We start from the raw sequence: 27810 nt of genomic DNA on the forward strand, positions 1-27810 counted from the left end.
ATGAAAATTGTTTTGGTTCTTCTTCGGGAATGATATTTCTTCTCTGAAACTTTCAATCTCTTAACTTAGCCAACTCCTGCTTATATTTGAGTTCTCAGCTTAGATAAACTCCTGGTAAACTTTTCCTGATTGATAAAAAGTTGTTGACTGCCTATCTCATTTTCCCCCAGCATACTGCTCTGTGGATTACACCTCCTTGGATGCCTCTCTGACCTTTCTGGTTTTATGATAATTGCATTCATCTGGTTTCTTAAGTTAAATTCTACCATCTGGGCTCAGTTGTTTTGATTCCTATCATCTCCACTGTTGTCAATGAGCCTTGTTCTGAAATGGTCTTTCCTATCATCAGCCCTGGACTACAGAGAATCTCCTCTCAGCTTCTTAGTGATCCCAGTGCCCCTCCACCAGTGCATTCCTTATAGCCTTCTCTAAGGCTTCAAATAATCTTCACAAATGCCTTTCTAATGAAAATGGATAGTTTATAGTAGTTTGTAGCACTGTAAAAAAATAAGGCATAATAAGTAAGAACCAGCAGAATTATAGAGAAAAACTCAATAAGACTTTAGATATTAGAAATTAACAGATGCAAAGTATAAAACGAGCACTCTGTTTAAAGAAATAAATGATGAATTTGAAAATGAGAAACAGGAAACTATAAAAAAAAGTCATATATTTGAAAAAGAAATAGGTAGAACTTATAGAAATAAAAAATTTCAAGAATTGAAAAAAACTAATTAAACCTAATCATAATGATAAAATAGTGTTTAAATAAAATCTAATCATCTAGCAAGTTTCCAGCCTTGCATAGTCTATCCATTCTGTGTACCCACTTCCATGAATTTTTAAATCCCTTATTCCACCATCTGCCACAGCAAATTTGGCATTTTGACCTGACCTAGCATGGGCCGTTGCTCTTTCCATGCATCTGGAAGCCACTCTAATAGCGATTTCTCACCATTTCCTCGGGTCCTGTCTAGAGTATATCAAATCCTACCTCATCCATGAAATTCTTCCTTGTCCTCATCTATCATCTTCACTTCCTCCAATGAGCCAAGTGTTTTATTTTCCTTAAATCGATCCCCGCAAGATTGGATTTATTTCCAATTTATTTGTCCTCACCTAAGTCCTCACCTACTTCTCCCAAAGTTACTAAGGTGTAGAGCAACCAACCATCCTGGTTTGCCAAGGATTGAGACATGAACTTTCAATGGTAAAACTGGACCGAGAAACTTCTCAGGATATGGGACTTTCAGTGCTGGAGCTGAAACTGAGTGGTTTCCTAGGTGGCAAAACTTTCATTGTTAAAACCAGGTCATTCCTGGACAATCCAGTACCATCGTTTGCCCTATTAACAGTTGGCAAGCTGATGACTGAGATGCAAACCTAGGTCTATGTAATTTCAAAGTCCATGTTCTACCATGACATGTTGCTTCCTCTGAGAATTCTGTTTTTTAATTCCTGTGGTGTCTTTTGAAAATTCCTTCATGATAATTGTTATATTTAGTATTGTGTCAAAATTATCTGTGTATTTGTTTTATTTCCCCAAAACAGCTCCTAAAGAATGAGGCTGTGTCTAGCCCATCTTTGGATCTCAGATACCACCTAGCCTAAGATTGTGTACTTGGCCCCACTACTTCTCTGACCTCACTATCTCATTCTTTACTTTCTCAGAGGCCTAACCTGATCATCCTATTAAAATCTACAACCCACCTCCCTACCCACAATCCCAAACCCCTTAGGCTGCTCTGATTTTCCCTTTTTACATAACACTATCACCTTCTAACATGTATATAGTGCACTTATTATTAGTGTTTATTATCTGACTGATCCTGCTATAATATAAATTCCACAAGAGCAAAATCTTTCTCTTTTGTTCACTGATATATTCCAAGAACCCAGAACAGTGCCAGTAATATATAACATTTTCTGCAAATATTTGGCAAATGAATGAATGAAGTTATTTTATTATATCCATAAATGCACACTGTAATAAGAACTGAAGTGGCTGGGAATGTGTCAAAGTTGTGGATAATGCAAGAGACTTATAGAGATATGTCAGGATGTGGATTTCCTCTTAGTTGAAATCTAATACATCAGAGATGAGCTTTCTGTCTCCTCAGCCCCTAAAGGATGAGTGTTCCCATCCACCTCTAGAATTGCATTGTTCAATCCTGTAGCCATTATCTATGGAGCACTTGAAATGTGGCTAGTCTAAATTGAGATGTGAAGTGAATGTAAAATATACATGAGATCTCAAAGTCTTAGTATGAAAAAAGTAAAACATCCTATTAATATTTTTATATTGATTCCATATTGAAATGATAATTTTTGATATATTAGGTTGTCTTAGTTTATTTGGATGGCCAAAAAAAATCCATGTGACTTATAAGCAACAGAAATTTATTTCTCACTTGGTGACTTATAAGCAACAGAAATTTATTTCTCACAGTTCTGGAAGCTGGGAATCCAAGATCTAGGTGCTGACAGATTTGATGTCTGGTGAGAGCTCACTTTCCGGTACATAGACAGTGATCTCCCTGTGTCCTCACATGGAAGAAGGGGACAAGAGAGCTCTCTGGAATCTCTTTTATAAGGGCACCAATCACAAGTGCTCTGCCTTCATGATCTAATCATCCACCAATGCCCCCTCCCATCACATTGGAGGTTAGGATATCAATATGAATTTATTTATTTGAGAATAAAGAGTCATAATATATGCAGCCTACTTTCAAATGGTTGAGTAAAAGAAACATACAGAGTGCAAATGATAAAGCAAAGGGGGTAAAATATTAACAAAGGTATAATATGAGATTAATAATAAGTGTAGGCAACTAGATAAAAATATTTAGAAAAATGGCACTAGTAATTTTACTAAGAATAAAGTATTCACTCTCATCATAAAAACTTTTGAAAATACGTAGTTTCAGAGGTATTTATAATCTGCTCCCCCAAAAGAACGGAAAAACTGTAAGTATAGTTTTTTCATGCTAAAGTCAAGAACCTGTATCATAACAATCATTATCAGTAATGAAATAACAACCTATCAAAAGTAAGCTACTCACATTACTTTAAGACAAAGTATAAAAAGGCCTCCTAAGCAACTAATAAGATCTCACAAAGCTTATAAATTTTACTCTTTTTTACACATTTCGATTTCTTTTTTACAAAGTGTTTTAAATACAATTTTAGCAAGCTTAATTATCTTGTTCTGAAATACACTGGATCCTGGTTATGTAAAATTAAAAAATAGAAGGATAGAAATACAGACAATGACAAGAATTGATACAATAAAAGGCAAAAGAACATTTAAAATAACCACAAGAAATCAGTAGCACTTAAGAACTGGAAAATTTATGACAGGTCAGATATTAGCTGCTAAATATGTTGGAATGAGCCAAGATACTATTATATTTTAAAACATATAATAACTGGTAAAATACACATTCATGATAATGACCGAGTATAAGGAACCATTTAATTATTTTTAGTGAATATCAGTGAATTAACGTGGTACATGGGTCTGCTTTCAGGACTACTCACCATGGTTCTCAGACTGTATACTTTGATGCTCTAATGTGCTGCAGCAAACTCACAGTGGTGTGTGGGATGTTGCAGGATATTTTAAACTTTCAAGGACACTCAGCAGCATCTGTCAGACAACATGCAAACTTCTAGCCAGAGACAGTGTACGGTTTCAACATTATATCACTCCACATTCCTTTTGATGACGTCTTAATGTTCCAAAGCTGGGTTTTCGGAGGTTGCTGTGATTAAAAGCAAATGCCATGCAAAAATCCACAAGAACAGGAAATGACAATGGCAGTGTCCAATATGATTCCAAGATTTGAGAAGCTGTTTAACATCTAGCAAATGCATGCAAACTATTAATAATTATGATTATTTAATAATGAACATTTTATTTTAATCTGTTTATTATTTTTTCAGACAGTTACTAAGTTATTAGGGCATAAATGCTCATTAAGCTGTTTAGACTTAACTAATTAAATGGAGTGATTAGGTATTTCTTTCCACCTAGAGGATCTGTGAAAATTTACACAGACACTAAGGGCACACACAACACAAAGCAAAGATGATGTATTATTGAATTGCACACTTGAAACCTATATAATTTTATTAACCAATGTCACCCCAATAAATTTAGTTTAAAAAATAAGCAACCTACTGAAAAATAGTTTGAGACTCTGCCCTACATAATCTGCCCTGTAGTTACCTCTCTGACTTCATCTCTCCCTTCCAACTCTACTCCAGTCTCATCAGCCTCCTGGTTATTCCTCTAATTCACCAAGCACACTCCTGCCACACGGCCCTTGTCCAGCCTGTTCATTTTGCCTGGAACACTCTGCACCTACTTATCTGCCTGGGTAATACTCTTGCTTCTTTCAAATCTTTTCTCAAGTGTCACTTTTTTGATGAAGCCTATTCTGGTCATTCTATTTAAAATTTAACCTGCTCCCTCCATCCCCCGCTGTACTTTTTCCATTAAACTTCTAAAAATATCATCTTCTAAAATGCTATACAATGTACTTATGTATTAAGTTAACTTTTTAAAAACGATTGATCCTCATTTATTAGAATGTAAACTCTACAAGAGCAGAGTTTTTTGTCTGCATTGTTCACTGATATATCCCAAGTGCCCGGAACATGGTACGTGCCTAGAACATTATATGCATTCAGTAAGCATCTGCTAAATAACTGAATTATTCAATTAAATTAAAGAAAATAAGATCGATTTTTAAGACAAGAAGCAAAGAAAAAGTATGATTAGGCAGAAAACTGCAAGTTGTTCACCAAACCCATAACCTTTTTGTCCTGGGCATTTAGCTGGACCACATTTTCCAGCCTGCCCTGCAGTTACATGTGGCCATACAGCTTAAGTTTTGAACAATGAAATGTGAGCATAAATGATGAATACTATTTACAGGCCTGCTCATTAAAAACCCAGTATAAAATTCTCCATTTCTTTTTCCCTTTTGGAGGCTAAACACATGAAAATCAGAGGCTTAGAGGATGGTGTATAGTCACAAGTTTTAAAGAGCCTCTGTACTTGAAAGACCGTCGTAAATGTCCACATGAGAAACACCTTTATTGTACTTCCAGTGAGTGAAAAATTAACATCTACTGTGGAAAATCACTGATATCTGGGGGCTTGTTTATGGCAACAGATAGCATTTTCCTGATGGTTTGAAGGTCACAAACACTAGAGAGGCTCTACTTCAGTGGAGTATAACAAGGAAGAATAAGACCCCATTAAGAAAAAAAAAATGACACAGTATCTCGAAAATAAGAATGAGCCATATTCAAGTCAGTTTGTTTGAGATAGACAGCAAAGATTCTTTAAAGTAAAATGAATTGAAAATTATTTTAAGTGATTAAAGGTTACTAATGAAATATATTAAGCAGATCCAATAGTGTCAAAGCATTTGGCAAAACATTTTTAAAGTGACATTTTTCAAAGGTAAAGGAAAAGAAGTAAAAATAGAGAACTCAATGAATAAACCCCAAAATAAATTATACTAATAAGTAATTACATATACTTCATTTAACTCTGAGACTTGTGGACTTTAAAATGTATTTCATATTCGATATATTTATTGAACTTTTCTATATTGCATTAGATTCTCAAAAAAGCCTATTTCTATTATTTTTTCATACATATAAATGTAAATATGCGTATATTATTGTTAGAAAACAAAGAATATACTTATATAAGCAGCAAATTATAAGATAAAATAAAGAAAATACAGAAATACAACTTTAGATTGATCAAATAAAATTAATTGCAAAGTCTTCTAACTCCATTGCCAAATCCATCATTTACAAAGATGTTTTCCATTTGTCTAATATTTTATTTCTTTATAAAACTAGATCATTTTCTTTAAAATTATAACACCTAAATTTAGATGGAGTCATTATCTTCTCATCATATCAATTATTATGAAAACTCAATTTAACCAATACAAAAAACATGTAAAAACAGGAAACATAATAATATGCCTCATCATAAATAGCTACCTACACATGCCATTTCCCACAAGAGAAATAAAAGTCACAGAAGAAGAAAAAGCTCCAAGTTGCTTGGGTTTTATTGCTATGGAGGAATCCATATAAGCCTTCCTCCTCTTGTTCTTTTATTTTCCCTCTCCAATTTACTACTCAGTCAGGCTTTGCATTTTTTGTTGTTCCACTTTAAGGCAGGTTTTCTACTCTAGTCTCTCTGTTAACTGCTACCTCTAATTGACAGTTTCACTCTGAATATTCAATCAGTTATCATTCTATCCAAATACTTCTCATTATTCTCTCCCAAGTCTTGAGTTTTATTGGTAAAGATAAAAATTAGCTTAGTAAAGAAATGGAAGGAAAGAAGGAATGAGGGGGACAAGTTGATTAGCAGATAAGCAGGCAGGGCAAATATTTAAAAGGTATGACATTAATAAACTGAGGAAAATAATTTTGAGATTAAAATCTTCAAAGAATTCTAAAATAGCTCTGAATACAGCTCCACTTCCCTTCTGAATATCTTTCTTCGATATGATGGTGATCCAAACTGTTCATAAAGATTATAGGTAAAATTTAAATTTAAAATTGAAATTGTATGTATCAATGCCAGTGAATTAGTTGGGAAATATAAAGATAAATTATACTACTTTTAAAACATTGTAAATTGTCCAAACCCCTGCCTGTTATGTAAGAGTAAAAATAAGGAAAGTAAGGTTTAGTATGTCATATTTGCAATAGTTGTCTTATCATTGTGTGAAACAAGGTATGTGAACGAAGTGACAAAGGAAAAACTGTGAAAATGATCTTGATCTAGCTGATCTTATTGCCCAGGAAGGTTGTTCTTCCTCTTTGCCATCACAAGGATGTCCTTCTGGAATGGGAGAGCATCTTTCTCAGGCCTAAGTTTATGAATAGTAGTATTCTTCTCTTAAAGCTTAGTTAAATTTCAGAAATCAACATGGTCCATTCAGAGAATGAGAAAACTGAGCTCATAATGTTAAAATAACTACTATTTTAAAAAACAGTTCTATTTTCTAGATATTTTGAATCATATCAGTATCCTCTATTAGTTTTATAAATAATTTCTAAAACCCATAGTTGAAAACATCTATCTATAAATGGGAAGCTTACCATATATAGCTTAGCAACACACAATTTTTATTTCAAAATTTGATAGCAGAGGAAAACATATCTAGTGAGAGAGATTGTACTTTGTTCAGGAAAAGAATAGAATTTAATATATGATGTTTAGGAAAGTACTAGTAGTTGAGTTCAGCAGGAAAGAAAAGGCTCTCTTTTGGTTCCCTTCCTAAATTTACCCTTTGTGTCCAGTTATCCCTGACTAGAGTGTTCTCTGCCAACAAATATTATCCTCAGGGAAACTGACTCAGAATCATGATATCCAAAGCTAGAAAATATCATGTAGTCTATGGCCATGGTACCCTGAACAAGGCCAATCCTGTTTGATCTTGGAAGCTCAGCAGGGTCCGGCCTAGTTAGTACTTGGATGGGAGACCACCTAGGAAAACCAGGTGCTGAAGATGTAAAAACTTAAAAAAAAAAAAAAGATTCAGCATGGCTGACAAGGTCCTTGCAACCTGTGAGATCAACCAAAGGTTGCCAGTCCTGGAAAAAAAAAAAAAAGAAGAAATTATCATGTATATTTTCTAATCTAATTGTTTTAATGCCTTGAAAGTCAAGATATAAAATAGAAGTGACTAGAGCAGAGTGTGTGTCCCACAGTAGAGAGTGATCAAAGCTGTTTCTCCACCTATGGTTTCAATTCTATATCCTTTCCATTTCCTCTGAGATCTTACTCCCTCTTCCCCCTATATTTTCAGTCTTTCCCATTTCCACAGGCTGCTGCCCCTCACCCTACACATTTTCAAGTTGCTCTCTTCTTACAAGAAAAATAAAATAAAATCTTCCCTTGATCTTCTAGTTTTTACTGCTTTGCCTCTTTTCAATCAAAATTCTCGAGTGATCTGTTTAATCTTTCTTTCTTCCAGAGTACATGTTAAAATGTCTAATATGTAATTGGCCCAGTGATAGATGATATATATCGAGCATAACTATGTCATGTTAGTTTCTGAACTTATACAACTAATTTAAATCAGCTTTCATAAGTCCTTATAAGTTAATAATGTCAGAGAAATCTTCTAAGACAGGGTTAAAAATTTCCTTGAGCTTAGTATTTAGAAAAAATTTTGTGACTTTGGAGTTATCAGTTTTATCAAATTGAAGTGATAGCATTCTAATAGCAGAGGGCTGAGAAATGAATGATAGGTGAGGATGTGTGGGAAACGTGTTCTCACAGCTCTGTATACCTCCCTTATAATGCATTTAATTTAATTCCTTGATTAATTTCTCTTGTCTCCCTACTAGATGAAAAGCTCCATGAGAGAAGCTACTGTGTGCATTATCAACTCTTACCACAGGGATAGTTCCAAAAGCACTGAAAAAACTTCGTACATAGAAATGACATTGAAACATAACAGGAATTAGGTTATTCATAAGTTATAATCTGAAACCAAGTGAGTCAGTTCACTGACTAAACCAAAAATCAACATTTTTTACAGGATTTAAACAAGACCCTGAGTCTCATAATGTAATATTCAAAATATTGAGGATACAATTCATAATTACTCTATATACAAATAACTAGGAAAATGTTATTTTGTATAGGAAAATAAAATCAGTATATGCCAATACCAAGATAACACAGCTAATATTAAAATGTTCAAAGAAGTAAAGCCACATACTTTATAAATTAATGAAAGGTATGAAGTATCATCAAATAAATATGAGGTATAAATAAGATCTAAATAAAAATTTTAAAATTGAAAAATATAACTCGTTGACATTGAATAAAGTTCAAATAGATATTCTCAGAAGAAAAACTAAGAGAATTCATGCAAACAGATCTGGTATTAAAAAAAGTTGCTAAAGGAAGTTCTTCAGATAGAAAGGAAATGATACCAGGAAAAAATTTTGAACATCAGGCATAAAAGGACAATAGAAATAGTAAATATCTAGTTAAATATAATAGGTTATTTTTATCCTCTAGAATTCTTTAAAATATGTTTGATGGTTGAGAACAAAAATTATAACATTTTCTTTTGATATTCAATACATAAGAAAATTATAAATTAAGGACAGAGAGTAAAGGAACTTCTATATTCATAAATCTTCTACTCCACTTGAAATGGTAAAATACTGTCAAAAATTAAGTGATTTTATTTTATTCCCTAGAGAATCCATTTTAAAAATTGGACAAAGAGATATAGTTAAAAACATAGTAAGTGAATAAAAATGGAATGCTAAAAATGTTCAGATAATTTAAAAGAAAGTAGTAAAAGGAGATAGAAACAAAAGTGAAGAATAAACAATCAGAAATCAAATAATAAAATGGTATATGTATACTCCAACATAAATATAAATTGTCTGAAAACACCAATGAAAATACAGAAACTGTCAGAATAATAACAAAAACAAAACACATAAACACAAAATATACTCTCTATAAGAAACATTTCAAAAATAATAATATAACAAGATTAAAATTAAAATATACTATGCAACTATTAATCAACTCTGAAGTGGCTATGTTAATATTGGACAAAGTAAATTTCAGAGCAAAGAAAATTACCAGAATAAGAAGAAACTTGTATAATAATAAAAGAGTCATTTCATCAAGAAGACATAACAATCTCTAAGTGTGTATGTACATAAGAATGCATGCAAAAACATAAAGCAAAACTGAAAGAACTGAAAGAAGAAATAGACTATCAATAATATAGTTGGAGGCTTCAAAACTCCTCCCTCAATAATTAATAAAAGAAGTAGGCAGAAAAATTGCAAGGATGCAGAAGAATTGGATGTCAACCAACTGAAGCGTAAAACCTTACATCCAAAAACACCAGAATATTCATTGTTTTCGATTGCACGTGAAACATTCACTGACTTAGACCACATCCTGAGTCAGAAAACTTAAGTTTAAAAGAACCAAAATCCTACAAAGTATGATCTTTGACAATAATGAAATAAATCTAAAAACTATAACACAAAGATAACAGAAAAATATTTAAACACTTAGAATTTAAATAATATACTTATAAGGTATCCATAAGTCAAAGAAGAAGTCTCAAGGAAAATTGAAAAATATTTTGAACTAAATAAAAATGAAAACAGAGCATATCAAAATTTGTTACGCAGCCAAAGTAGTGTTTAGAGGGAAATTTATAGTATTAAATGCTTCTATTGGAAAAGAAGAAAGGTCACAAGCAAATAATCTAAGCTTCTACCTTAAGAAACTAATACAAGAAGATAAAAATAAACCCAAATTAAGGACAAGGAAAGGACATAAGAAAGATAAGAGCAAAAATCAATTAAACTGAAAACCGAAAAACAAAACAGAAAGACACTGAAACCAAAGGCTATTTTCTTAAAATACCCATTAAATAAATAAAGCTTCCACTAGATTGAGAAGAAAAAGAGAGTTGAAATTCTAACTATTAATATCAGGAATGAAATTAAGGACATTACTACACAGCCAACAGACATTAAAGGACAACGAGGGAATATTATGAACAACTACATGCATAAATTCAACAGCTTAAATAAAATAAACTAATTCTTTGGAAACCATACACTGCCAAAACTCATCCAAGACAAACATAAATAACCTGAATAGTCCTATAATAAAAAAAAAATAAACTGAATTTATAGTTTAAAATATTGTAAAAAAGAAATCACTAGACCCAGATGTATACATGAACAATAATAGCAAATCTATAACATTTTCTTAAAAATATAGAAGAGCAAATACTTCCAAACTCAGTATATTTGGCCAGCATTACCCTGAGACCAAACAAAGACAACACAAGAAAAGAAAATTATAGACAAAAATCCTAAACTAAATAATAGTATATCAAATATAACAACGTATAAGAATAATACGCTTATTCAGGAAAAACAAGATGATATAATATTCAAAAATCTATCAATGGCATCCACCATTATAAAAGTCTAAAGAATAAACTCATGATTATATCAATCAGTGGAGAAAGTCATTTAATAATATTTAATATTCGTTTATGATAAACACCCTCAGAAAACTAGGAATAGATGGAAACTTTCTCAATCTAATAAAGAGCATGTACAAAAATACCTACTGCTAACATGATAATGGTAAAAGACAAGGTTGTCCCCCTAAAAGAGGCAATCTGTCAAGGTATTTCACTTTTCAGTTTTCAGTTTCATTAATGTCTGCTCTTATCTTTATTATTTCTTTCCTTGTCCTTGCTTTGGGTTTATTTTTATCTTCTCAAATGTTTATTCATACCACTTCTATTCAACATCATACTGAAAGTCCTAGCTAGTGCAACACTGTAAAAGAGAGGGAGGAAGAGAAGGAGGGAGAGAGAAAGAGGAAAGGAAAGGAGGGGAAAAAGGGATATGGATTGATAAAAAGAATATAAAATTGCCTCTGTCCACAGAAAAAATCTACATAGAAAATTCAATAGAATCTATAAAAAACTATTTGAAGTATTAAATAAGTTTAGAAATATCATAAGATACAAGATCAACACAGAAAAATCAACTGCATTCCTATATATTAGCAATAAACAACTGGAAACCAAATTTTTAAAAACACCATTTATAATAACAAATAATTAAGTGTAAATCCTACAAAATATGTGTAGGATCTGTATGCTGAAAACTATTTAATGGATGAAAGAAATCAAAAATCTAAATCAAGGCTGACATACTGTGTTTATGAATTAGAAGAACACTCACTATTATAAAGATGATGATTCTCCCCAAATTAGTTTATAGATTTAATGCATACGCAAAACTCAAACAAGTAGCATCTGGCCTTGGTGTGCCCTGTACCGCTTGCTGAGCAGCCCCAAGCCTGGCAATAGCAGCTACTGGCCCTGGTTCACTGCTTAGCCTCTTGAGTCACATCCAAGCCCAGCTAGTGTGGTAGCCATTTGTGGATTCCTTGGTGGCTCATGCCAGGTAGCTCTGGGCAGGGTACAGGTTTTGCCTAAACTTGGCCTGTGGTGGGTCCCCTCCCAGAAGACACCACTAGGCCTATATGCCTAGTGGCTTGGTGGGCTTTGGTCTAAGCCAGAGCACCATTCTAGGCCACACCCAAGGACAACATACCCAGAGGGCAAACTGAGAAGGCACCAGAGCCCAGCTAAAGTAAATCCTGCTCCATAGGGTCAGCCCCTGCACAACAGCTCCTCATCTGTAGTCACCGGTCAGTCCTCACAACCAACCACCCTAAGGGTCAGCCCCTCCCACTGACATGAAAACAGCAACCAAGGCTCAATTACAACAAGAGAGTACACACAATCCGTAAAAAAGACACACCTGGAGCATCCAACTCAGGTCACCAGGGAGACTGCACTACTGGGCCCCACAGGACACCTACAACATAAGTCCACTCTACAAAGACCAGGAGATAGAGCAGCCCTATCTAATACATAGAAACAAACACAGGGAATCAGCCAAAATGAGGAGACAAAGAAACATGTCCTATGTGAAAGAATAGAATAATGCTCCAGAAAAAGAACTTAACAAAATGGAGAAAAGAAAATCTACCAGATGCAGAATTCAAAACACTGGTTATAGGATGTTCAATAAACTTAGAGAAAGAGTAGATTAACTCAGAATTTAACAAAGAGATAGGAAGAAAAAAAAGGAGATGGAAAACATAATAGGGAACCAGTCAGAAATGAAGAATACAATATCTGAGATGAAGAGTACATTAGAGGGGATCAACAGAGTGGATGAAGAAGATGATTAAATCAGCAACATAGAGGATGGGCTAGCTGAGGACACCCACTCATCATAACAGCAACAAGAAAAAAGAATCCAAAAAGAAATGAGGGTAGTGTAAGGTCCTCTGAGACAACATCCAGCACTCCAATATTTGCATCATAGGGATACCAGAAGGAGAAGGGGGGGTGGGATTAAAAACCTATTTCAAGAAATGAGGACAGAAAACTTCCCTAACCTGGTGAAGAAAATATACATACAAACTCGGGAAGTGCAGAGAGTCTCAAATAAGATGAACCCAAAGAGGCCCACACTAAGACACGTTATAATTAAAATGCCAAAGGTTAAAGACAAAGAGAAAATTTTAAAAGCAGCAAGAGATAAGTAGTTACCTAAAAGGAGCTCCCATAAGACTGTCAGATGATTTCTTAACAGAAACTTCACAGGCCAGAAGAGATTGGCAGGGAATATTCAAAGTAATGAAAAGCAAGGAACTACAACCAAGATTACTTTACCTGGCAAAGATATCATTTAGAATTAAATGACAGATAAAGAGCTTCCCAGACAAGAAAAAACTAAAGGAGTTCATAAACATCAATTCAGAATTACAAGAAATGTTTGAGGGGCTTCTTTAAGAAAAAAAAAAAGCCAAAATATACAAATAATAAAATAGCAATAACTACAAATCTAGCATCGATTACTTTAAATGTAAATGGAATTGGGGCCCCAATCGAAAGATAGGGTGGCTGAATGGATAAGAAAACAAGACCCTTATGTATGCTGCCTACAAGAGACTCACTTCAGATCGAAAGGCACACACAGACTGAAAGTAAAGGAATGGAAAAAATGTTTTATGAAAATAGAAACAAACAAACAAAAAGTATGGGTTAGCAATACTTATACCATACAAAATAAACTTTAAAACAAAGAAAAAAGAAGCAAAGAAAGACCCAATAATCTCACTTCTGGGTATTTATTCAAATAAACCCAAAACACTACTTCAAAGGGACATGTGAATCCATATATTCACTACAGCATTATTTACAATTGTCAAAATATGTAACCTGAGTGTCTATGAATGGATGAATAAATAAAGAAGACTTGGTACATATATATAATGGAATATTACCCAGCCACAAAAATAATGAAATCTTGCTATCTGTAACAACATGGATGGATCTTGAGGGTATTGCATTGAGTGGAGTACGTCAGACAGAGAAAGACAAATGTCATACGATTTTACTTCCATGTAGACGCTAAAGAATAAAATAAGCAAACAAACAAAATAGAAACTCATAGATACAGAGAACATTTTGATGGTTGCCAGGTGAGAGGGGGTTTGACAGAGTGGATGAAAAAGGGGAAGGGATTAAGGAGTACAAATTAATAGTTACAAAATAGTTATGGGGATGTAAGATATAGCATAAGGAATATAGTCAATAATATTGTAATAACTATGTACAGTGTCAGATGGGTACTATATTTATTGGTGTGATCACTTTGTAAGTTATATAAATGTATAATCACTATATTATATACCAAAAACTAATATAATATAACATGTCAACTGTAATTGAAACATTTTTAAATTTTTTTAAATGTTCAATATCATTAGCCATTAGGGAAGCATAAACTAAATCCAGAATGAGAGATCACTACAGACCTATTACAATGACTAAAATAGAAAAATATTTACAATGCCAAGAGGGACCAAGAATGTAGAACAACTGGAACTACCATACATTGTTGGTGGTTATACAAAATAGTACAGACACTCTAGAAAAAAGAATGGCAGTATCTTATAAAGTTAAATATAAACCTACCATATAACACAGTAATACCATTCCTAGGTATTTATTCTAGAGAAATATTCATAAGAAAATTTATCTTTATACAAAAACTTGTACATAAATGTTTACATCAAACAATCACCAAACATTGGAAACCAAATATACTTCATTGGCAAATGAATAAGCAAACTGTGGTACTTGCATAAAATGAAATACTACTCAGAAAACTTTTTAAGAAAAGAATTAGTGATACATGCAACAACTTGGATACATCTTAAATGCATTATGCTCAGAGAAAGAAGCTTGCATCAGAAGGTTACATACTATAGGATTCCATTTCTAGAAAAAAACAAAATGATAAGGAAAGAATACAGATTAGTGGTTGCCAAGGGGAGGATTAAGGGTAGGAAATGACTACAAAGGGGTAGCACTAGAAAATTTTAAGGGTGCTAGAACTATATCCTGATTGTGGACTGATTACATGATCTATTTATGGGTTAAAATTCATAAATGTCTATGCCAAAGAAAAATGTCAATTTTACTGTATGCTAATTTAAATAAATAAATTTAAAAATACCTAGGAGAGAAATTGCTGGATCACAGGATAGGTGTATGTTTAGTTTAAAACTTTTTCACATTTTTTTCTAAAGTGGTTAGAAAACAATAAAAAGAAGTTTCAGTTATTCCACACTCATCAAAATTTGGTATTATTAGTTTTTTAGTGTTAGCCATACAATGATATTTCATTATGAATTTTAATAGCTGCATGATATTCCATAATTTTGCAACCTCACAATTAATTCAAACTACCTGCTACTGGGTCCTTAACCCTCCCTTCCTATCTGTTCTCTTTCCCCTAGAATTTATTGCCTATAGACACAGAGATCCTTCCAGCTAATACATATGAACTTATTTTCATTGTCATTCCAGAAAGAAGTTAGTAGAGAAAGCAGAGTTTAAAATATGTGTTCAAACCACCCTCTCCCATTTATTCAATTCTTAGGTGTCATGGTTACAGTATTTTGGAGTTACAAAGATCTTTAGAGATAACATTATCCAAACTTTTCATTTTATAAATAAATACATGAAGCCCATAGAGATTGCACTGCTTTGCCTGGGTCATGTATATAGCCAATTTTATAATGTTTTAGAGTTGAGAATCACATATTCAATGTTATTGTGACATTTATTGGGAAGAAATTTTAATGAATCAAAAATTACTTTTAAGGGCATTTTCCAGGAATGTATTCATTCATATGAAAATATTTATTGAATGCCTCAATGCCAAGCACTATGCTAGGTTCCGAGGATGTGAAAGATACAGCCCACATTCCCAAGAAACATAGTCTAATTTAAAATATAAATGTACCTCACTCAATTCTGCACTACATGTCATGTGCTGTGCATAAAACAGCATAATATGGAAGTGCTCCAACAGAAAAATAAATTTCTCTAATTGTATTGAGAGAGTCAAGGAAGGCTTCACAGAGGAAGTGATATTTGATTTAAGATTTGAGTAAAAGGAACAATACTTTTATTTAAGATAAAATCTCAACAGAAATATGGAAAATTTATGATTTTAAAATTAAAATTACATATAAATATAGAAAATATACACAATCATTTCAAATACAACTAACTTTCAAATTTCTTCAGAGGTAGTGAGCATGAAAGGGAAGGATAACTGATGACTTTGAAAGCTTTGGAAAATGTTTCGGCAAAAAAAAAAGAAGAAGAAGAAGATTGGAAAGTTTCTCAGTGGGAAAGAAAGCCATTTTCTTGGTTCAGGTATCTAAATCATCATGAATTAGGATTTAAAAAAATGCAGGCACACACATATCATTGTTTTTGTACTTAATTTTAAAAAGACATATATCATAATTGAAGTTGAGCCAAGTGAATGGACAAAAACTTGGTTTAGTACTATAATCAAGTATGTAATAAAATTAATTGGACATCTCTAATAATATGGTTAATTGTTGTTTCTGCATGGCAATTAGCCACAAATATTAAATAGCCATATATATGATGATTTTTAGTGTTCCTTTACCCAACGAACTGAGTATTTTTAGATTCAGTTAATAAAAGGAAAGGAGAGAATACTAAAGCAGAAAATTTATAATATCCATTCTAAAAACTCCATATTAATTCAAATCAGGTCTTCTACTCTTCTTTCAGTAAGTATCCACAGACCTGGACTTCCAGGATCATCATCTTCATCATCATCAATTATTAGCAGATACAATCTAATGAATACTTACCACAGATCAGATATTATACCAATTAGTGTATTTTAATATATCTCCATATTAACCTTACTAGATACTATCTAATTCATTTTGAAAATGAGGCAACAGCAGAACAAAGAATTTAAATAACTAGTCTAGAGTCAAATGACCAGTAAAACAGAGGAACTATTGTATAATAGGTTTCAACTTCCAGTAAAACATTGATAGCAGCTCAGTTATGAATCGTTCCACTTCTCCAGGCCATAGGAAATGAGGATAATAAGAAAAATAAAAAATTAATTTGCAACAAAGGCAGACAAAACACCTCCAAACTACAAATTTTGTGTGTAAATGCTGCCCAGCACAGAACTGATAGCAGAACCCAGCAGAAAACTGTGATAAAAGTCAAGCGAAGAGTAGGGAGAGCCATGGGAAAATAACTAGCAGATCTCAAAGGTCATAAACGAACCTTGAAGGGGGACCCACTCGGAATGTGAACTTCTCTGAGCATGGTTGAGGAGCACAGTGAGAAGAGAGAGAGGGCCTCAAAAGTTACTCGATCATAAAATTATGAAAAATATATCTTCTAAATTTAAGAGGAATCCCCAAAAGACAGGCTATCCCTGGGTGAAAAGGGAAGAATAGAACCTGTAGAAGTTTAGATATGGCAATAGAAATCTCTCTGAGCCAGGTCAGGTTCAAGAATAAGAGAAGACAGGATGGTTTCACAGAGCTCTGTCAATATAACAAGAGGTAGGAGCCTTTGAGTTGTAGAAGTGCCAAATTGCCCTAGTCTTTCTTTTCTTCAATATGAATTTCTTATAAAAAGCTGGCCCATAAAAATAAAACTTAATAAAAGTATGAGAAACAGAAATGGAATGAACATCACATCCACACAATAATACTATGTTTTTAAAATAGGAAAAGAGCAACACAACATTCCTGTAGAAAAAGCTTAGCAGAATATTGTCATCAATCAGATGAAAATTATAAGCCAAGTTTTATTGGAGAAACAATGAAGCACTCACTATTAAGAAGCAAGACCACAAAGCAGAAATACAAAAACTCAGGGAAGAAATGGCCAGAAAAAAGTGGGTGATCATGTGACAAAAAGGAGGTAAATCAAGAACTTGAAAAACTCAAAAAATAATAGAAGAAAAGGTCCAGAAAACAAGACTAAAGTTGAAGGAAAATAGATACAGAAAAAGCCTTTGACAAAAATTCACTCATTCTCAATTAAAAACTCGAGAAAATAAGAATAACAATAGGAATTTTTTTTTAATAAACTATAGTTTATTTGAACACAAAGGAGTATTGTGCATATGTCAATATTAATGAGAAGGATCTATATGAATTTAATGAAGTGATTTTCAGGGTATATTATTAAGTGAAGAAAGCTATCTTTTGTACGGTAAATAAAAAGGAATTTAAGAAGCAAACTTATCTGCTTATGTTTACAAAAAGAACCACAGGAAGGATAAACTGGAAAACAATAAAATTGATTACCAATAGGGGGTGGGGTGACTGTGAAAGGGACAGAGGAGGGCATGACATTTTTCTGAGTAAGTGTAACTTTTTTGTAGTTATGATTTCTGGAAGTATGTTAATGTTCTACATGTTCTAGAAATAAAAATAAATCATCAAGGGGTGGAGGGACAAAAAACTAAAACTAAAACTGAAAGCAAACTGAAGCCAATGTATACAACTGTATTTCAAATGAATAACATAAGAATACTGGAACAGAAATAAAGGAACAAATCCAGAAATTTTTTAAACACAGTATTTAACTATATCTCTTTAGTCAGGGGAAGAGAGCAGATGATAAGGAACAGAAGAAAAATTAAATTTTTTGTAGGTAGTTTTCAGAGTGGTATGGGTAAAAATATTCTGAAATTATTTTAAACATACTGTTGCGCTGAGGAAATGAGGAAGTGATTTGAATGATTTGATGTTGTTAGAAACCAGGGTTCTCCCTGTAAAAGAAGGGTTTCAAACACAGAATGGAGGATAGTAGAAAAACTATGGAGATGACTGGATTTGGAGGTATCAGTAAGAACAAGTGGTCTCTAACATCTTCATAAAATAATTAGATTATATACTAAGTTATATATACATATATAGATCATAGATTATAGGTGCACAGACATATACGTGTGCATGCACACGCACACACACACATTTCTCAACTCTATCTACTGAAAGGGCTTAGAAGCAAAGATGATACTCCAGTAGCAATGAACACATTGAGTGCCTAGGTATTGGTTTCTAATCGCACTAAAATGGACCAGGTCTCCTCAGAAAAATGGATGACTGAATGACTGGGACAAGAAATGCAAAATGGTCCTAGAAAATATTGAATCATAAAGTAAAAAAATATTAAAAATAAATAACTGGGGTATATTAAAAGTGAAAGAGAGATGGTATACAGAACCTCCACTGGCCAAATCTGATACATTTTAAACTATAATTCAAAACAGAAAATACTTTCCTAAAATAACTAAATCTACTTATGGAAACAGCATACCATACATCACAAAATTTGATTCAGAATAGTCAACATTAATATTTATCTTAGAAATTTTATTAGATTTCAGTGATAAAGAAAGGCTCTTTCAGCAATCAGACAAAAATTTACAACAGAAAAAAAGACAGTGGCATCAGACTTCTCCACAGTCAGGTAACAGAGGAGCAACACCTATAAGATACACAAGGAAAGTAAGTCCCCAGGAGTTTGTATCCATCCAAGCAACTCCTTCGGGTATAAAGATAGAAGATCAACAATTTTGAACATGTAAGAACTTATTGAAGATTGTTCACCTTTTAGAAACTACTAGAGAAACCAGGATACATGGCTGTGGAATCATCAGCAGTGAGCATTAGATATTTTTAGCCAATGAAAAAAATATACTGGGATAAGGATTATAGGATAGAATGTTGTATTTATGAATGACATAAATGTAAAATAAAAAAAGAATGGGGAGAAAAGGCAAAAAATAGAAATGCTCTATAATTGATCCATGTGTATAAGTGAGAGTCAAAGAATACAAGATAAAGCTGAAAACCAAAAGTAGAAACATATGAAAGAATACAATGAGAAACATTAGGAAAGGTAACACTTCTTTAAAACTGAAAGAAAGAGGAAGGTGCAACCATCTTGAATGGATACATTATTTGAATTCTAAAATTAAAATTAGTTTTCATTATAAATAGTTTCCTCATATACACTATAAGTAATAGTTACAGAGAAAATATATGGCTATTGCCATGGTTATAGTATTTTTAATTCTTTAATGCTTTTTATTATCAAAAATTTATTTCAAAGCCTGTCTTAGGTCAAACATTTTTATAAATACTGTATTTACTAATAAACTTTATTTCTCTTATTTTTTTCACAAGTAAGAATCAATCTTTGGGAAGAGAGATGACAAAAATATGTGGTAGATTGAAAACTGACAGAAGACCAAAGTCAATTGAAGGTGACTATATAGGAAAGGAGAGTAGAGAAGCCTGCCTTAATGTGGAACAACAGAAATGCAGGAACCAGGTTGAGAAGCAGTACAAAGAAAGAGAAGAGAACAACAGGAAATAGAATAAACCCTAAGTGACTGTTCTAGTTTGAGATCCTCTCCTCTTTTTTATTTCTGCCCAGTAGAATTGATATCAATTCCTATTTATGATGAGGAATATACTGTGATTCCTATTTTCTAAATTTGGCTATGTTGTTTATATTGTGCTTTCACAATAATTGGTATTATAAAAAGATTATGGCTTCTTCTAAGCCTAGATTTCTTCATTTTCAATGAATTGCTTAGTTTAAAAGAGAAGTCAAAATAATGGAAAAATAAAGATTATCTTTGTGAGAAGTGAGTTTGGCTCACAACTGAAAAATGTTTGCCGTTTCAGAAATGATTGGCATTAAGCAGGAATTTTTATTGTTGCACCTGAATTTGTACTTTCTATTTTATTTACTGTATATTTTACAAGTTATATGGATTATATGTATATACTCTTTTTTTTTTTTTTGGTGGGGGTGGAGGAATCCATTCCAATATCCTTTTCAAAATTAACAATGTTTATATGTAGTATAACTGCAAAACTAATAAAGACTTACTTTACGTTTCATACAGCATAACTTTAACTTTAAAATTATCGTAGTTTCTTATTTAACCTCAATTACACAATTACTCTTGATCATCTTATAAACCTCATGAGGAAAGTATTATTTCTGGTATTTAATCAAGAAAAGACATAGCATTTTTGCATAGCATTTGTTCTACTTTATTTTATTAGAATTACTCAGAACAATATATTCCTTTACCCCTTCCTAAATAGATAAACTTGGAGTTGATATAAAAATTTTAAGATAAATAGCTGGTATTTGTCACTTGTGCTCTAAAAGATCTGATTTCAGAATGTAAGAAAAGAATTAACTTCTGGTTTCTGATCATCATGCTCTTTCCCAATATCATAGTAGCTTTCTCCTTAATAGAATAAAATGAATATTCATTTTAATATTTATTTAAATATGAATGCATATTCACATTGAATAGAATTAATTATAGATTAATTGTGACAGACCTTTATATTTAATACTTATATTTGCCAATCATCCCTCATCCTATATCATTTTATATATAGATTTTTAATAGTAATTTGGAAGAATTCCTAAAAGTCATAATATATTAAGAGAAAGCTAGAGTGTAAAATTAAAAATTAAATAGTTCAAAACTTTTTAATATAAGCCATCTATTGAAGTGTATATAGTTCCAAGGACACAAAGAAATGTAACAAATGCACCTATGTGTAAGCTCTGGAGAACTATTTGCTAAACTGCAGACCTAAAGAAATGAGGGCCATAATCCCAGTAATTAGTGCATAAAGTTGAAGAATACTTCAAGGAACATAAAAGAATATTTTGAATATAGTCATTTAAAAATATCATACTAGAGAGAAATACAAGTACATGTATGTATATATGAAAAATAATTATTAAGGTAAATTGTGAAGATTATCTTTACAAAAATGAGTAGAGGCATACCTCATTTTATTGTTTTTCTCAACGTTGCTCTCCTCAGGTGTTGTGTTTTTTACAAATTGAAGGCAAGATCCTCCACCAACAAAATGATTATGACTTGTTTTATTGCAATATTCACTTTATTGTGGTGGTCTGGAACCTAACCAGCAATCTCTCTGAGGTATGTTTGTGGGCTAGTAACTTCATTCAAACATTAGTGTAAATTTATTTCTCATTTAGATTAGTGTCATTTAGGTTTTTTAGGGAAATGAAATTTTTGTATATTGTCAAATACTATTTGTTGAATTCTCATCATCCATATTCCTACTTCTATCCCTCTTTAACAGAACCCCAGTTTTGTTCATATATTGGTAGCAAAGTACTCAAAGTAGTGAACTCAGCTGCAGGAAATGAGTCACAATTAATCTAATCAAATTCTCCTTTGAGTAATTCATTTAGTGGTGGGTAGATGACCCAGTTCTAGCCAATAAGTCTTGAAAGAATGTCTGTGGGGTCAGCTTCTGGATAAGACTTGCTCCCTTGATAAAAATAAATAAAAAAATAAAAATAAAGATGATGAAATATGCCAGGAAAACTCTCCTTATTCCTAATTCCGTATTCATTTATGTGAGACTCTGATGCCTAAAGCTTCAGTATCCATCTTTGGACACTAGGAAATAAGAAAAAAGATAAAAACCAAGCCTCTGATACTAGCTGACTGGAAAGATGGAGAATTTGGGACCTTGAGGACATTATTGAGCCGCTAATTAACCAATCCCAGAACTACTTTCCTCCAGACTTCTTGTTATATGAAATAATAAATGTTTGTTATATAAAGCACTTTTTGTTGAGTACCGTGTTACTCAGAGCCAAAATATATCCTACATGACATGTATAAAAAAACATGTACACAGTGGTGCATGGTGAATACATTTGTGGACAGGCCTGAGTAACCCAAGAGTTGTATGGAGCACTGAATTAAGAACTCAAGGAAGTGTGTCAAGCAGATCAGAGAAGTGATCTTTGTGTGGTCATATAAGTGCCAACTTTCATCTATAATTATCTATTCGTAAATACAGAAGAATTCTAGTTCTCAAAGTTGTGTAAGCAGCATAAAATTCCAAACTTAACCAAGTCATAGGTCTGGGTGGCTCAACATTCCTTTCTGAATGTGCCCATCTTTCTGTGGCCTCCAATCGAGTAAATGTTTCTACACTATTCTATAAACTTTGTCAACTACCCAACACTTTGAACTGTAAAAAACAGAGAAACACACTGTGTAAAGTGAAAATAGCACTAGATTTGAAATCAGAAGCCCTAGTAGTGACTTCTGGCTCTACTATTTACTAAGTCTGAGACTTCATGTTTCGATTTTCTCATCTGCAAAACTGAGACAATAATACTTATATAATGAAGTTTTATTAAATGTCATAGCATAGAAAATATTGTATATATTATAAAATAACATACAAAGCACACTGTTTAATGATACACTGTAGGCAGATGTTTGTAAAATGAATGAATAATATCTTCATAGACTATAAAAACTTGAATAGACCTGACAAAAGTCGATCATCTTTTTAAGTTCAAGGGAGCTTCATGGCTTTCTTTGCATGCTATGCCACTGCCGTAGTGAAAAGAGAAAAAAAGAAAAACACAAAGAATAGCTCATGCCAAAATACATGTATTTGTGATCTTAAATTTTATGTTACTTTTTATTTTATTCTAGTCATATTAAAAACATACCATTTATTTTTGGGAGAATTTATGATTCAAAAGCCAGATAATCATTATAAGAAAAGAGAACAGACAAATGAATGGAGATTTAAATTCTAAACATGCTTTTAACAAATAAAAAGTAATAAATATAAAAAATTACATCATGACTAAATAGGGTTTATCCCAGGAATACAAGCTTAATTTAACATTCGAAGTCAATTGATATAATTCACCATATTAACAAACTAAAAGATAAAAACCATATGATCATCTTAACAGGTCCAGAAAGATCATTTCACAAAAATCTATATTTACTCTTAATAATCTCTCAATAAAGTAATAATCATAGCACTTCCTCAATCAGATAGGGAGACTCTAAGAAAAAAATATTACAGCTAACATAATACTTAATGATAAAAGACAAAACAGATTCCCCCACTAAAATCAGGAAATCATCAAGGATGCCCACCTTCATCACTCCAATAAAAAATCAATTATAGTTCTCAACACTAGAAATGTACAATTTAAAACAAACATTAGGCATAAATATAAAATGCTCTTCAAAATTCCCTCCCAATAGTGCACATGATTTGCATCATTTCCTCCCCTGGAATGTGGATGAGATCGTCAAAATGATGGATTTCATTCCCATGATTATGTTACATTTATGGCAAGTTAATTTGCAGATGTAATTAAGATCCCCAAACCTTAATTACACTGAGTTAATCAAAATGAAGATTATCTGGGTCTGTCTGACTAAATCAAATAGAAACCCTAAAAAGCATGAGTAAATTTAACCAGTTGACCTCAAAGAAGATGGAAGCCACCATGAGTTCAAAAGCTGCAAGGAATTGAATTCTGCTACCAACTGAAAGAACTGGAAGAGCAAGTACCCCACGCCTCAGATGGGAGTCAATGGATCTTGGCTGATCCATTGACTGCAGCCATGTGAGCCCTGCTAACATAGCCCAGGACCCAGCTAATGCATGTTCAGACTCCTGACCCATGTAACTGTGAGGTAATAACTGAGTGGTATTTAAGCCACTAAGTTTGTAGTAATTTATTTCTCAGCAATAAAAAACTTATCCAGGTACCATTCATAATAATATTAAAAATAAGAAATAATTGAAGATAAATCTGACAAAAGATGTGAAAGACCTACATAGTAAAAGTTTTAAAATATTGCTGAGAGAAATTAGGCCTAATGAAATGGAGATATGTATCATCTTCATGGGAAGATGGAAGACTTCATTTTGATGAGACATCAATTACTCTCCAAATTGATCTATTTCAATTCAATCCAATCAATATTGAAGAGATTTGTTGATAAAAATTGATAAACTGATTCTAACACTTATATGGAAATGCAAAGGACTTAGAGTAAACAAAACAATTTGGAAAAACAAGAATAAAGTTGAAACAGTAACACTTCAAGTATTCAAGACCTCCTATGCAGCTACAGCAATTAGACATAAAGATTGTCAAATATAACAAAGATTTAAAATGGAGTTCAGAAACACACCTCTGCATATACGAATAACTGATTTTCAACAAAGGTACAAAGGCAATTAAGTGGAGAAAAGATATTCGTTTAAGCAAGTGGTGCCAGAACAACTGGATATCCATATGCGAAATACTAGAACTTTGATCTATACTTTATAGATATTAAAAAGTAACTTAAAATAATTTATCTACTGGACATACTTAGAAACATGGCAGAGTGACAGATGTCCTCAGATCTCTCCCCTTGAAACAACAATAAGCTAAACATCTAAAACTCAACAAAAAACACCCAAACTGCACACCAGCACGTCTGAGTGTGGGATCTGTGCATAAGGGCTACCACAGGTCAGAATGCTGGATGTCAGGTGGTGGACTGAAAGAAATAAAGAAGCTTCCTCTAGCAGCCCCTGGCGCTCCCTGACGGAGGAGAGAGAAGGGAGAAGGTGCGTTGACTTCCCTGATCAGCCTGCTTGGAAGTGCTGGAACTTCTAGCAGCCACCACCAGGGCCCAGTCATCAGGGCAGAAAGCAGAGAAGCAGGACAGGACTGCAGAGAAACAACAGTTGATTTTTAACAGCCCCAGTTGCAAAACCAAGGCTGAGCTACAGCCTCCACCCCCTAACCCAGAGGGCCTCTCCCCGCATACCTTCCAAGACCGAACACCACGGAGTCCCAGGGGAATCTGAGCAAATGCTACTGAAACTGTTGCTAACACTGACAGGGACTGAAACTGAGAGTAGCAAGTGTGATTAAATATCTACAAGAAAATAAAACAGACATTTAGGCTTTATATAAAGCAGGGATCCAAGAACCTTAGACTCCAGCTACTGGAAACCAAAAGAACAGGGCATTATAAGCTTAAATAATAAGAAGAGAATTGCTATAGCAAGATACTAATGAATGTTCAGCATACATAGGGACAAAGAGAGATAACAATGACGGAACACAGGAGGATTCAAAGATCCAAATTCACAAAGGGAAAGGAGATAAGGCATATGCAGAAGAAATTGAACAACTGTGTGTATATATATATATATACATAAACATATATATATACGCATATATATATACTATACATATATAACTATACTTTATATATTCATAATGGTAACCACACACCAAAGATTCAGAACTGAAGTATATAACATAAAACAAGAAGAACCAGAGGCAAAAGTCACAAAAGTCAACCAAAATAAAGAAAACAGAAGCACAAGGACAAGGAAGCAATGGAAACACCGAGCTACCAGAAAGCAAAAGATAAAATGGCTATAAGAAGACCTCATATTTTAATAATCACCCAAAATGTAAATGGGTTGAATTAACCAATAAAAAGGCACAGAGTCGTAGAATAGATCAAAAAGCAGAACCCAATCATATGCTGCCTCCAGGAGACACATGTCAGCTCTAAAGACAAATATAGACTCAAAGTGAAAGGGTAGAAAATGATACTTCAAGCAAATGGCATTCAGAGAAAAGTGGGAGTAGTGGTACTAATATTGGATGAATTAGACTTCAAAATAAAAAATGTAAAGAAAGATACTAGAGGACACTTCATAATGATAAAGGGAATCATACACCAAGAAGACATAACACTTATTAATATCTATGCTCCCAAACAGGGAGCCCCGAAATATGTAAGGCAATTACTAACAAAACTAAAGAGAGAAATAGACCCAAACGCTATCCTAGTAGGGGACCTAAATACCCATCTGTCGGATATGGATAGATCATGCAAACAGAAAATCAATAAAGAAATAACATCCTTAAATGACATATTAGACCAACTGGACATAATTGACATATACAGAGCCTTCCATCTCAAAACAGCTGCTTATACATTCTTCTCTAGTGCACATGGAACATTCTCAAGAGTTGAGCACATACTGGGACACAGAGATAGCCTCAACAAATATAAGAGAGTTGAAATCATACCAATCATATTCTCTGATCATAATGCTTTGAAACTAGAGATCAACTGCAAAAAGAAATCAGTAAGAACCACAAATACATGGAAATTAAACAATATACTACTGAAAAATAACTGAGTCAGGGAAGAAATAAAAAGATAGATCAAGAGATACAAAGAAACGAATGATAATGATACTACAACATAGCAAAACTTGTGGGATATCGCAAAAGCAGTCATAAGAGGAAAGTTCTTATCATTACAGGCCTATCTCCAAAAACAAGAACAAGCCCAAATTAACAACCTAATGCTTCATCTTAAAAAACTAGCGAAAGAATAGCAAATGAGGCCTAAAGTCAGCAGAAGGAAAGACATCACCAAAATTAGAGCAGAAATAAATAAAATTGAAAACAAAACAAAAAAAAGGAGAGAAAATAAATACAACAAGGAGCTAGTTCTTTGAAAAGGTTAATAAAATTGACAAACCCCTGGCTAGACTCACTAAAGAAAAAAGAGAAAGGACACAAATAAACAAAGTCAGAGATGAAAGAGGGAAGATTATGACTGACATTGCAGAAATACAAAGGATCATGCAAGAATACTATGAAAAAGTATATAATAACAAATTTAATAACCTAGAAAAAATGTACCAGTACTTAGAAAAATATAATCTTCCTAGACTGAATCGAGAAGATCTGGAAAATCTAAATAGACTGATCAGCCATATGGAAATTGAAACAATCATCAAAAACCTACCAAAAAATAAAAGTCCAGGACCAGATGGCTTCACCAGTGAATTCTACCACACATTGAAGAAGATTTAATACCTATTCTCCTCAA

At 32.9% G+C, this 27810-nt stretch overlaps 1 long non-coding RNA gene across 1 annotated transcript in view; it reads right to left on the reverse strand.

Annotated features, from left to right (window-relative positions):
- Positions 1 to 2450: 2450 nt before the first annotated feature.
- Positions 2451 to 27810, reverse strand: part of LOC120618093 (uncharacterized) — a 35486-nt gene continuing 10126 nt past the window's right edge. Inside the window, exon 4 of the long non-coding RNA XR_005657140.1 lies at positions 2451 to 3764. This is a non-coding gene — a long non-coding RNA (uncharacterized LOC120618093). The remainder of the gene's footprint in view (positions 3765 to 27810) is intronic.

The sequence above is a fragment of the Pteropus medius genome, unplaced genomic scaffold (assembly GCF_902729225.1).
Source record: "Pteropus medius unplaced genomic scaffold, Ma_sr-lr_union100, whole genome shotgun sequence".
NCBI classification, from domain to species: domain Eukaryota; kingdom Metazoa; phylum Chordata; class Mammalia; order Chiroptera; family Pteropodidae; genus Pteropus; species Pteropus medius.